Genomic DNA, 13,184 nt, shown 5'->3' with positions numbered 1-13,184 from the left:
ACATTTGAAGGGTACTGATGAATAATTGGTTGGTATGATATGGAGTGGAGAGGAGATTATAACTTAGTAGTCAGACAGGAGTTAATGTTTCTGCTTATTTATATATGTGTGCTTTTCCCATTCCTGGCAAATTCTTTTGTTCTGCCCTATGTACCCAGGTTGTCCTTTCATATAGATGGTCTCCGTGTCCATTCATACTGCAAGATCAAAAGGAAAAATTATTCCCAAAGCACTGTTCTGGGACACTGAATGTCATCAAACATCAAAACAGAATTGTATCAGCTTTTCTATTTTTTTTTATTCTCTCTTACTTCTGCCTTTTCTGAGAGGCAGTTCATCTTTCTTTTCGTTTAGAGGTAAAATATTTTCTAACGGCATCAATGAAACCACATTCAAAGTCGATGACCAGCTTTTTAGACGGAAGACAAATGTGAGTTCTGCTTTGCACAAAGTGACTACTAACAAATCTTTTTATGTATTTCTTTCTCTTTTAGCCATTGGCGAGTGAGTGTCTGACTGCTCCAAACTCCCTCAACACTAAGCTGATTAGACAGATAAAACCCTCAGAATTTGAGAAGTTGTTTAAAACGTAGCTGTTTACATATCAGATGTGGGGTGGGGGGGGGGGGGAGACAGGCTGGGGTCCCAGATATCTACATTTAGGCTATAGTAAGAAGATTGTTCTCTCCCCTTGGTCAATCAAGCTCTACAGAATGAGTCTCTGGTGATTGAATACCATTCTCCAGAAGGATCAAGCTACAGTATGACAAAGAGAAGTTGATGAGATGAAGAGAACACTGCTCCCCAGGCCATCTGTTTGTGCTGGCATTAGAGCAGAGTGGGGTTGAGATGAGTCTAGCAGAGAGCTATGGGGGATGGTAGTCATCCTGAGAGGGACAGGAACATCTGGTTTTTGGAAGGCTCTTGGTGATTTCATCACGCAGAAGCTTTCCAGAGTTGGTATGTGGTTCCATGAAGTTGGGGACCCAGCTGCCTTCCAACTTTATTTCTCTGCTATTTGCACTACGTAGCTTCCATCTTGTGAAGCCAGATGGTAAATAAGTAGTAGACAAAGGTTGCCTCAGTCATCACAGGTGGTAATGCAACAGGTGGCTTTGTTAATGAGAACATGGATGCTTGCTACACTCCGGGGTTAGGAAGGAAGACAAAAAAATGTGATGAGGTTCTAGTGTCATTGGCAGCTGGAAAATTCATTGCATCACCGAGCTCTCTGACTTAAGTCCTCCCTGCCTTGCACTAAGAAAAACAGAAATGCCCTCAGCGCCATGGGAGGCAGCTCTCCATGGCTGTGACTGGCCTGGTTGGAGAAAGTGAAACTAATTTGGGCAAAGTCATGTCCTGTCTGTTCTTTCTGTGGGGCCCTGGGGCAGAGGCAAAAAGTCATGCATATTGGGCTAGAATATTCAGGAAAGAGGAAACAGTGTCTGAAGTGAGACTTTGGGGCCAGGGGTATTTCAAAATTTAACAGTTTTTGGGTTGCTTTAGGACATGTTCTCTTTCTTTCTTTTTTCTTTTCTTTTCTCTTCTCTTTTCTTTTTCTTTCTTTCTTCTTTTTTGTTTCCAGAAAGACAAGGCAATATTTCCCAAGTGCGACAACTTACTTTAAGCTAACTGGGTTTGAACATGAAAACCCTTCCTGCTTAAGCTGTGGACCTGATTATTATTATGGCAGGGCCACATCTGTCCTTTCACATTTTGCAATGTATATCGATACAACTCTGATATCTCAAAAAAAGAAAAGGAAAAATTGGTTTATAATCTACATAAAAAAAGAACATCCTTTGTACTTTCACAGTAAGTTAACATAATAACAATGATAGTAGCATGTTTTAATACTAACTTACAGGCTCCCCCACTTACTGCTAAGATAACCCTCTGGGACAGAGATCCTTCTTTCTGACTGAGGGTGAAACTGAAGCCCAGAGAGGATAAGGGGCTTGCCCAAGGTCATGCAGCTGGTAAGAAGCAGAGTCTGGGGTTTTCTCTTCGACTACACCTCTCACCATGATTCTCAGGTATGAGCAGTCGCTGCAGATAAATGTTGAGGTTTCTACTCCCCGCCGTCCTCCGGGCTCAATGTGACAAGTGCACACTCCACAGCCTCCCACGGGTATGTTGTGAGACTCCTCCAGAAAGTTTAGTTCTCCTTCCCTACTGGTTTATCCAGGACTACAGAGAGCTGAATTTTTTTATCGTCATTTTAGAGATGATAAAAAAATCCCAAAGGACATTTCATTCCTGATGAGGAGTTGGCAGCCTTTATTTAGGAGGGATGCATTCTGGAATGTTCTGTTTTGGTGCAAAGGAGACATTCTTAGAACCTGAAGGAAAAGAAGAAATGGCAGCAAGTGAGGGAGAGCTGAGGGGAGGATTTCTGGTGGGATTGGGAGTCTTCCCTCTCATTCCTCCTCTGCTTCAGCGTTAGAGGTCTTCGCCTTCCTTCTCCTGGGAGAAAGCAAGCACTAGGCCTTTCAACTCAAACAGACCTTGGCTCAAATCCCAGCTCTGGTGAAAAACTCCCGAGGAAGCTGTTTAATCTCACGGAGTCTCAACTTCCTCATCTGTAAAATGGGGATAATATTGTTTCTTTCTTCGTTGGGTCATTGGGGGCATTGATGAAATAATGCATTGTTTCTCTAAGCATACCGCTACTGGTAGCTAGAGGATTTTCTGGTAATACAGACATTTTTTTTAAATGTAATAATTATGCCACCCCAAACCTGCTACTTCACAGCTGTTATTGCTTAGGGCAAAGCCAAGTGAAGAAAAAAAAAAAAGCAACCCAATATAAAGTCTATTTTAATAAGATGTTGAATGTGTGATGTAGAGATGGCAAAAAGTGGTAGAAGGAGGGAACGATTATTGTCAGGGAACCCTAAGCTGATGACTATGAAAGCTGCTGGTTCGGCCTCCTCCGCTTAGGGAAGCGACTCCTTTCCCACTCCCTCTGGTAAGGAGGGCGACTTTGGACAAAGAGAAGCAGAGAGACCCGGGTTGGACCAGCAGGCTGGGTTCCACTAGGGACCTGGGGTGAGTGACCATGTGGAGGCCCCTGAGGTTCACCTCCCACTGCTGCCCTCTGGTGGTCATGCGCTGTCCCAGCCTCCCAAAGACGAGTCCAAGTAGACCCACTGTGATGGAGCCCCCACACCTGTGCACCTTCCTTCCTGGCTGTGCTGCCTCCTGCACTCCCATCCCGTCAGTCCCACATGGCCTACCCTCCCCGAGGGTAGTCACTTCCTCCTGAAGCCACGACACGACAACACCTGTTCCCCAAGCTCCTAACCCATCAGTGGAGGATGTTCTGATTTGTAGGTGTGAACAGATAGCTCAGCTTTTCCACAGAACTCTTGTTTTAAAGGAGGAACTGGTTTAAAAACCAAATGAAGTCAAATCATCAGAGAGTGGCTCTATTTTGTAGATGGGATCTTTCCTTGGCTCCCACCTTTCTCTATGAAATAGGCGCTTCTCTTTAAGTAGGCACCAGGTCCAGGAAACGAAATCCTCATATTTCTTTCTGGGAAACTCTACAGGAAACTTTCTTTCTTTCTTTCTTTCTTTCTTTCTTTCTTTCTTTCTTTCTTTCTTTCTTTCTTTCTTCTTTCTTTCTTTCTTTCTTTCTTTCTTTCTCTTTCTTTCTTTCTTTCTTTTAAAAAGATTTTATTTATTTATTCACGAGACCCACAGAGAGAGAAAGAGAGAGAGGCAGAGACACAGGCAGAGGGAGAAGCAGGCTCCATGCAGGTGCCCGACGTGGGACTCCATCCCGGGTCTCCAGGATCAGGCCCCAGACTGAAGGCTGTGCCAAACCACTGAGCCACCCGGGCTGCCCTACAGGAAACTTTCAAAAGAGTTTTGCTGCTGACATTAGAGTTGCATTATTTTTCTTGAGGCTGAACTCCACCCCCCCCCAAATAGCAGTGGTTTTAAAAGGATTAAAAAATATTTATCTCTCATATAAACAGAGGCAACCTAGGGCTGGTGTGGTAGCACCCCGATCACTGCTTTGTTCTGTCTTGTTGTTCCGTCCTCTTCAACATCGGGCTTCTACCTCGTGGCCCAAGATGGCTGCTCCAGCTCCAGACCTTGGGTCAGCTCTTCAGTCATTGGCCTGGAGGATAATGTATACATTTGTCCTTTAAAGCACTCCCTACTTTCCTTTACATCCTGCTGACCAGGACTCAGACATGAGTTCATTGTAAGGCATACAAGGAAGTGTAGCTTTCTTTTTTTCTTTTTTTTCCTGAGTAGCCCTGTGCCCTGTTAGCCTTTGGCATTTTATTACTGTAGGATGGGAGAATGGATTTGGACACAATTAGGATCTCCTCCACAAGCCTATTGCTGGAGTTATGAGATATGCTCAGACTCGAGTAGGATTGGATCCCAGAACTAGAATTACCTTCTTGTATATTTCTTCTGCTGCCAGGAAAATGCCACTTGCCATGTGCAAGGGTTAATATTTTAGACCTGTAGCAGGATATCGAGGTGCTAATTTTGGCTCTACTGCTGGACAATGTGATGGTCTTGAGAGAGAAACCTAATGTTCTAGGGCCTCAGTTTCTCTAAAATGGGTAACTTTATTTGGTCTCCAGGGCCCCTTCCTGCTCTAACATTATGACTTCCTATAACACTATCTTGGCGTCTATAATCAACCAGTTGAATAGAAAATGAACATATTGCTTTTCCTTTCCATTCTGACTACTAAATGCTATGGATAATCAAGAATATATAACCAAGGGATGCTTGGGTAGCTCAGTGGTTGATCCTCTGTCTGCCTTTGGGTCAGGGTGTGATCTCAGTCCAGAGATCGAGTCCTACATCGGGCTCCCTGTGAAGAGTCTGGTCTCCCTCTGCCTGTGTCTCTGCCTCTCTCTCTGTGTCTCTCATGAATAAATGAATAAAATCTTAAAAAGCAAAAAAAAAAAAAAAAAAGAATACATAACCAAGGGCACCTTGGTTAAGCATCTGCCTTCAGCTTGGGTCATGATCCCAGGGCCCTTGGATTGAGCCCCGCATTGGGCTCCTTGCTTAGTGGAGAGTCTGCTTCTCCCTTTCTTTCTCCCTCTGCCTCTCCCCCTGCTTGTGCTTGCACTCTCTCTCTCTCTCTCTCAAATAAATAAATAAAATCTTAAAAAAAAAAAAGAATGGACAACCGATTGCTGGCCCTAAATGTCCTTTCAACCTTGTCATCCTTCACCAAGGCTCCTTTCTGGAAGAACTGGCTAGAAATGGAACTGTGGGCCAAGAGACCCACTTTATTTTCCCGTTGAACTTTGGAAGCAGAAGGGCTACAGCAACAACAAGGAAGCTTGTGGTTGTAAAGTTTCTGCTTATATCCGGTAGTCGTGGCTGCAATTGCCCATCTCAAACCCCTGGGACAGGAAGCACATACAGCCAATTGATAAAGAGTGTATCTACTGTGAGCACTCTAATCTCAAGGAAATGGGGATCCCAAAGTCACCTGGATTAGCCACAGACCAGAAAGGAGCCCTTTTAGAGTTCCTTTCAGTTGCTAAGTGACATTACCCTTGAAAATCACCTCCCACTCCCAATCAGAGGTGGAAAACCTAAGTCACCACTGCTTGACTTCCTTGTAAATAGCTAGCAAACGCTAGCATCAGTCTCTTATTAAATGGTTCATCTGCAAACAAAAACGACGCTTTGTCTGCTTCTTGGGGCCACGTGGTGAACGCTTAATCACCAGGGCTATGAGATATTACTTGTCTAGCTCTATGTGACATAGTGGATGAGTTGCGTGGTGGCAGGAAGAGGACGAAATTAGACACCTAACTAGGAATTGAGGCAGTGGTCCAGGTGCCTGTTAGACCCTCAGCCCCAGCTGAGCATTGCTTCTGATTTGAGAGAGGCTCCCCAGAGATTGGCAGAGGCAGTGAATGAAGACAGGAGCTCCCAAGTGTGGCACCTGGGATAACATCTTCCTTTTTACTAGGATGATTCCTTAGGGTCAGGAAGACCAAGCCTAGAATCAAAGAGGAGAGGACCTAGAAACTTCTAGAGCGAGGCAGAGTATATCTGAAACTCAAGTAAAAAGTATCTGGCTTTAGCCAAATGACAGCAATTTCTTTCCTGGGGCTGGCCAACATTTATTTGACTACCTGACTAGTGGCTTAGATCCTTTATGTGAGTCCTCCAACACACCTCTTTTTTGAATGCTAGATAACTGACATTGAAAACTAATACTTGTTGGGTTCTTACTATGTGCTAGGTACTGTTCAAACCTGTCTTTTCTTATTTAATCTGGCAACTACTATTATCCCCACTGTATAAGTAAGGTGCCTGAAGCACAGAGAGTTTAAGTCACTTGCTCAAGACCACACAGACAGTTCACGGCATAGCCAAGACTCTAGCCCAATGCCATCTAGCTCTGAAGTTCATGCTTCTAATCATGCTGCATCTTCATTCAGCAAATGTATATCGAGCACTTACTATGTACAGATACTGTGCTTGGTGCTGCATATGATCCTGGGTTGGACACCTAGTTTTCCTACTCTGACCTGATATGCAACTTGGAAGCCAGTTGGGTAGATCCAGAGTCTTGACTATGAATAGGTTTATTTTGGACAGAGCAGAGCACACAGGGTAGCTCTGCACCATGGCAGGTTGTTGATGCCGTTCTCTGCTCTGATGGCTGTCCATGTCGTACTAGTTGTTAATTACTTTTTTTGTGTGTGTTAATTACTTTTAATGTCACCCTTGCCCATACAGTATTCTCAAAAATGAACTTGAATGCTTGAGTTGGTTATGAGAGCACACTCCTCTTCACTCATTTTGGCTACCATCTTCCATTGGGTTCATAAGTACTGCCCCATCCCTTTCTCATCCCAAGCCAGGCCTTGCACTGGCTCCCTGGTTCCCTGATGGCTAGGTAAAAAGACTCAGGGCGGACCTGGGGAGGTCATTTAGAGCGTGTGGGGGTGCGGTTAGATGGGCAGGGAGTCAATCCTGACTGTGTTGAAGTCATATTTAATGTTGTGAAATGCTGTCAGCATGTCATGGGGTATGGTGTTTCTTGGTGAGTTTGTTCATTCCTTCATATAATAAGGAGAACCAGAAATCAGAGGGGAAGGGAGACACAGGGTAAATACAAAGTGTATAAACAAGGAATTGTCATTGCAGGAATGAGATGCCATCTCCCTGACCAGCGCCCTTAGGCCTACCTGGAAGTCCTTTTTCTTCTTCTGGTCTGGCTCACTTGCTACTTCCTTCGAAACTCCCAGAAAGGTTACATTTACATCCTTTTTTACAGCACTTCTATTTACTATATTTTAACAACAGCCAGCACCGATTGAGAGCTAACTGTGGACCAGACATTGGTTTGAATACTTTAGTACTAAGTCACTTAATCATTGCAGCAGACAGATGCACCATAGTGGTGCTCAGTGTACAAGTGCCGTGACCAAAGCACAGCCTCGTCAGGTAGCCTGCCAAAGTCATAGAGCTGCGAAGCCAGAGAACTGAGTTCTCCCAGTTGCAGGCAGTCCGGCTGGGGGTCTGTGCTCTCCACCACTGTACCACACTGCCTCTCTTTGCTTTGTCTGTTCAGACATCAGTCTCTTGAGCTCCATTCTTACTTGAGTCTCCATGCTCAATGCATAGTACTTGCCCCTCTGGGGGATGGCTGGAGGTTCAGTAATTAAGCCAGCACATACCTAAGTACCATGTTACTTTATTCATTCATTCATTTATTCATTCATCCATCCATCCATTCATTCATTTAGAGAGACAGTGGGGGCAGGCAGAGGGAGAGGGAAAGAGAGAATCTTAAGCAAGCTCCATGTCCAGTGCATAGCCTGATGTGGGGCTCAATCTGAAGCCCTGAAATCATGACCTGAGCTGAGAGTTGGACACTTAACTGCCTGAGCCACTGAGAAGCAGAGACTGCTCCACATTATCTTTAACAGAGACTTTCATTCAGAGATTTTTCATGATAAATCTTTCTTTATATCATAGGCCTGTCTTGGGCAGCATGTTATTCTTTGAGAGAAGGCTCTAAAACCAGGGCTAGAAATGGGTTCTTCCTTTGGAGAGGTTGCATGGCTACAACTCAGAGCAAGGAAGTTACAGATTTCCCTCACTATCCAAAAGTAGAACGTTCCTCTGAAACCTTTCATAAGCCAAAATGGCATAAAGCAAAGGAGCAATTACCATTAATTTATATGGAGCAATTTTGAGTGTCCCCAGACTCAAGAAATAACCTCTCATAGGCTTTCCTGCTGTCTGGCGACACATCTTGCTAACAAATGCACAGAATAAATTGCAATAAAGTGCAGATGCTTGTGACCCAATTCACAACTACGGTGGCTTGACACTAGGATGCTGAGCGTGGTTCCTGGGGAAGGAGCCTGGCGGGGCCCCTCTCTCGCCGCTGGGCGCTTGCTGTCAAACAAACACCAAATGTTGTTTTTGCATTTCACCTTTTTCCACAAAAACAAAAATTCTCTTGGATTTCTTTCAGTTAGTGAAAACAGGTACTAATGTAGGTCTTTTGTAAAAGCCAAGTGGCATAATGTAAACTTTCAAAAAACGGGGCATACTGCTGTATGGGATCTCATTTTAAAAGAAGAGCACAGGCACCCAGGCGGCTTCCACCGGGTAAATGGGAGGCAGTTTGAGCATTGAAGTAATTAAAGACAGCAATGGGTCACAAACTAGTGAAAAGTTGCAATCCATGCATCCATGCTGATAATAAGTAGATAAGGAGAAGAAAGGGCTCTTGCTTAACAGTAGAATGTCATATGTTGTCTGGTACATGTGCTGGTTGTGTTGGAGTTTGATAGGTACCCTTTACAGTCATCCAATAAAAGATCAGCTTAGGCAAGAATCGTCAGTGGTTGCTAAATCCAAGTGGAAATTTTGATGAGGAATAAGATATTTGCAGGGTCTTAAAATACCCATGTAAAAATTGCTTATTCGTTGCAAGGGGAAAAAATAGTTGCTGTACAGTGGAGAAGTCAGACCACACCTTGGTCGGCTGATTAAAATTTATGCTGCTGCTAAGGAGCAGATGGACTTTGTGTGCCTCCAGATGTGATACCCTGGCAAGGACACAGCATCACTATAATGTTCTGGCCAGGAATTCATAACCTGAATTTAATGGTGAGGAATCATCAAAAAACCCCAAATGAAACTAGAGGGTATTATGCTGAGTGAAATAAGTCAATCGGAGAAAGACACTTATCAGATGGTTTCGCTTGTATGTGGAATATAAGAAACAGTGAAAGGGACCCTAAGGGAAGGAGGGGAAACTGAATGGGGGAAAATTAGAGAGGAAGACCTCTCTAATAAGAAACTCCTGACTCTGGGAAACAAACAAAGGGTTTCAAAGGGATGGGGTAATTGGGTAACAGGCACTAAGGAGGGCATTTGATGGGATGGGCACTAGGTGTTTATACTATATGTTAGCAAATTGAATTTAAATTTAAAAAATCTCAAATGAGAAAATTCTTTTAAAAATAGGGGAGAGAAGGGCACCTGAGTGGCTCATCAGTTGAGCATCTATCTGCCTTTGGCTCAGGTAGTTTTCCCAGCGTCCTGGTATCAAGTCCCATGTCCGGCTGCCCTCAGGGAGTCTGCTTCTCCCTCTGCCTATGTCTCTGCCTCTCTGTGTGTGTGTCTCATGAATAAATAAATAAAATCTTTAAAAAAAATAGGGGAGAGAGAACTAGTATTCTTCAAAAATGTCAGTATCATAAAAGACAAAGTAGAATGTTCCAAATGAAGAAGAGTAATGAGTTCCAGCAAGTAAATATCATACCTGACCCTGATCTCAGACTGGATCCTGTTCTAAACAAAATAAAATGTCTTACAGAACGTCAGTGGGCCAACTGACAAGCTAGGAAGACAGATGGTAGCTTAGATAAAATTACTGTGTTTATGTTATATTTACTAAGGTCGGTAACAGTACTATGGTCATGCAAGACAATATTCTTATTAGGAAATACACTAAAGTGTTTTAGAGTAAATGGTCTACATATATGCCTTTTAGATAGATATGGAGGGAAAGGACAGACATAGGAAGATGGTTAGGGTGCTGTTGCAAGAGCTGTAAGTGAGACAGAACAGTGGCTTAGACCAGGACAGTACTGGAGAAGGGACAGGAAGGGCTCAGGTTCTGGATATGACCTGAAGGTAGAGCTAATAGGTTTCCTAAGGGATTCCATGTAGTGCTGAGAGAAGGAAAGGAAGCTGACGGAGAGACACAAGGATTCTGGCCTGACCAGCTGAGGGGCTGGAGTTGTCAATAATTGAGTCATGGAAGATGAGGCAGAGAGCAGGCTTGAAGTGGAAGATCAGGGATCTGGTTTTGGACATGTGCCTGGGTAAATGGATTTATGGAATAATCTCACCTAATTTTAGTTAAGCTAAAGGTTATGACATGGGCAACTAGCTTTTTTAAAAAAATATTTTATTCATTTATTTATTCATGAGAGATACAGATAAAGAGGCAGAGACACAGGCAGAGGGAGAAGCAGGCTCCCTGCGGGGAGTCTGATGCGGGACTTGATCCCAGGACCCAAAGATCACAACCTGAGCCAAAGGCAGATGCTCAATCACTGAGCCACCTAGGCACCCCTGGTAGCTAGCATTAAAAGATTCTTCCAAAGTAGCCATGAATCAAAGATAAACTAAATAATGTGAGCACAAAGTGGATTTTCAAAACAAGTTTGTATTTTTGGTTGGCAGGACTCCAAGTAGGGCCAGCAAAAACAACCCTTAAAATCAACTATTGAAATAAGCTGAACTTAGAATCAAAGCCCAGAATAACTGTAATATAGGATGTTAAATCAATATTTTTAAGTATGATGAAGTATATGCAATCACATGATCAAAAAGAGTAAAATGATCTTATTACATATATATTTTTATATAATTTATTATTAAATAAATTTACTGTTGTCTATTTCATCTTTAATTCAACCCATTAAAATGTCCATCTTTAGTGTGTGTCCTGTCATGTAAACATCGGTATATTCATAAAGTAGCATATGTGTATAACTTATAAATAGATAAGTATACATAAGTGGCAGGGGGAAACATGCTCAAAAAACAACAGGTGTGGAGATAAGAAAAATTCGTAGAGGTAAAAACAACAAAACTAGAAATACACAGGTGGGGCCACATCAAACTAAAAAGCTTCTGCACAGCAAAGGAAACCATTAACAAAATTAAAAGGCAACTATGGAACGGGAGAAAATATTTGCAAACCACAAATCTGATAAGGCTTAATATCTAAAACATGTAAGGAACTCATACAGCAAAAAACCAAATAACCCAATTAAAAGATGAGCAAAGGATCTGAATAGACGTTTTTCCAAAGAAGACATACAAATGGCCAACAGGTGCATGAGAAGGTGCTTTACATCACTAATCAGTGGGGCAATGCAAATGAAAACCACAAAGACTTATCACTTCACACCTGTTAGGATGGTTATTATCAAAAAGACAAGAGACAACAAATGCTGGCGAGGATGTGGAGGAAAGGAAACCCTTGTGCGCTACTGGTGGGAATGCCAACTGGTGCAGCTGCTGTGGAGAACAGTATGGAGATTCCTCAAGAAATTAAAAATAGAATTGCCACATGATACAGCAATCCCACTTTCGCGCTGTTATCCAAAAGACATGAACTCACTATCTTGAAGAGATATTTGTACTCTAGGGATGTTGCGGAATTGTTCATATAGTCAAGTCATGGAAACGACCTATGTGTCTGCTGATGGTTGAGTGGGAAAAGAAAATGAGATGTCTATATAATATTATATAAATATACAGTATAATATATATTTCATATATATTTCATATATATAATAATTGAATGATATTACTCAGCCTTAAAAAATAAGGAAATTATGCTATTGCCAGATTGATAGGGATGAATGTGGAGCGCATTATGCTAAATGAAATGAGGCAGACAGAGAAGGGCAAATACTCTACTTAAATAGAGAATCAATCAATCCGGGATCCCTGGGTGGCACAGCAGTTTGGCGCCTGCCTTTGGCCCAGGGCGCGATCCTGGAGATCCGGGATCGAATCCCACGTCGGGCTCCCGGTGCATGGAGCCTGCCTGTGTCTCTGCCCCCCCGCCCCTCTCTCTCTGGCTATCATAAGTAAATTTAAAAAAATTAAAAAAAAAAAGAGAATCAATTAATCAGAATGCTGAACTCATAGAAATAGAAGTAGAATGGTGGTTCCCTGGGGCTGGGTAGGGGTGGAGGGAGTGTGGGCGAGGATTAGTAAGTAAACTTTTAGTTTGAAAACAGCCATAACAAAAGAGCAAAAAAGGGAAAAATTTGGAGACCTCTATAGACTATAATGCTAATTCCAGAGGTAAAGCTGTTACCTGTGCAACCATGTGTTCCCTTTTTCGGCAAAGGTGCAGTGTGGACAGAGCAGTGTAGATTCAGACCCTGTGCTGGGTTCCCAGCTCACGGAGTACGTATCATGCGCAGTAAGAAGTACTGTCCAGGCATTTGAGTTATAGCACATCATCTAATAGGATATTGTGCAACTTCTAAAAAGAACTGATCAACTTGGATTGGTGTAGAAAGATCTCCAAGATGCAGTAAGTGAAAAAAGTAAGTAAGTGGTAGAACAGAGTATAGTGTCAAATAAACAAACACAGGTATGTGCTTCTATATTCCTAGAAAACTTCTGGTAGCAGTGATTACCCATAGGAAGTGGTACTAGAAAGAACAGTTCTCTTTTACTTTTACTTTTACTTTTCTTTTTAATGGTCTAAGTTTTTAAAAAATTATAAACATGCACTAGTTCAATTTTTTAAAAAAAGTTTCTAAAACACTCAACCTTTTTGAAATTCCTTTTATGACTTTATAATGAGGAAATACATAGTATTTTGGACTAAGATGACCATGACTACATCGATTAAAATGGTGTAAGATTGGAAATAACTTAAATGTGTAGCATTAAGGGAATGGTCACGTAAATAATGGGAAATTGACTGTAATATAATGCAGTCTTTAAAAAAAAATCATTATGAGAATTTTAGCCATATGGGAAAGGCTGGTAATATCCTATGTGAAAAAAGCAAGATCTATGTAAATTCAGTATTAATATCAACAATGCTAAAAATACATAGAAGCAGAGAGTCTGGAAGAAAATATCCCCAACTGACAACAGCAGTTGCC

The 13,184-nt window shown here is 42.3% G+C and overlaps 1 long non-coding RNA gene across 1 annotated transcript; it reads right to left on the bottom strand.

Annotated features, from left to right (window-relative positions):
• Positions 1 to 400: 400 nt before the first annotated feature.
• On the bottom strand, positions 401 to 12,630 carry LOC144290992 (uncharacterized). Its single transcript, XR_013358451.1, has 3 exons — positions 12,380 to 12,630; positions 4,015 to 4,132; positions 401 to 2,334 (listed from the first exon to the last, which is right to left on the bottom strand). It is a non-coding gene; the product is annotated as an uncharacterized LOC144290992 (long non-coding RNA).
• Positions 12,631 to 13,184: the final 554 nt, after the last annotated feature.

The sequence above is a fragment of the Canis aureus genome, chromosome 2, assembly GCF_053574225.1.
Source record: "Canis aureus isolate CA01 chromosome 2, VMU_Caureus_v.1.0, whole genome shotgun sequence".
NCBI lineage: Eukaryota > Metazoa > Chordata > Mammalia > Carnivora > Canidae > Canis > Canis aureus.
The sequence above is the reverse complement of the archived record's forward strand: the minus strand, read 5'-3'. Positions and strand labels throughout refer to the sequence as shown.